Below are 430 nucleotides of genomic sequence, written 5' to 3' on the forward strand. Positions count from 1 at the left end.
AAAAAAAAAAAAAAAAAAAAAAAAACCCTCAGGACCAAGATGAGCTTAGAAACACCTTTTCCAGTTCCACTTCCAGCACCGGGGCTGCACTGTCACCTGAGAGTCACCTGTAAGAGCCAGCTCACAGAGGAGAGACAGTCATGGCTACAAGCACTACCTCACCTCCTTTTCCTGCAGTCAGTCAGACAAGCACCCACGCCTTATTGGAAAATTCACAGTGCTGTGTGATTTCAAACAGAAAATTATACCCTTGCACTGACGAAGATCACAAGTGAATTCAACAAGGATACAATGCTGGTTTGGGGTGACACCTTTGTGACTTCTATTTTTGTGATGAAACACCATGACCAAGAGCAACTTGGGGGAGGGAAGGGTTTATTTATCTTAAAACTTTCAGGTCACTCTCCATCACTGAGGGACATCAGAGCAA

The sequence above is a fragment of the Mus pahari genome, chromosome 12 (genome assembly GCF_900095145.1).
Source record: "Mus pahari chromosome 12, PAHARI_EIJ_v1.1, whole genome shotgun sequence".
In the NCBI taxonomy this organism is placed as follows: domain Eukaryota; kingdom Metazoa; phylum Chordata; class Mammalia; order Rodentia; family Muridae; genus Mus; species Mus pahari.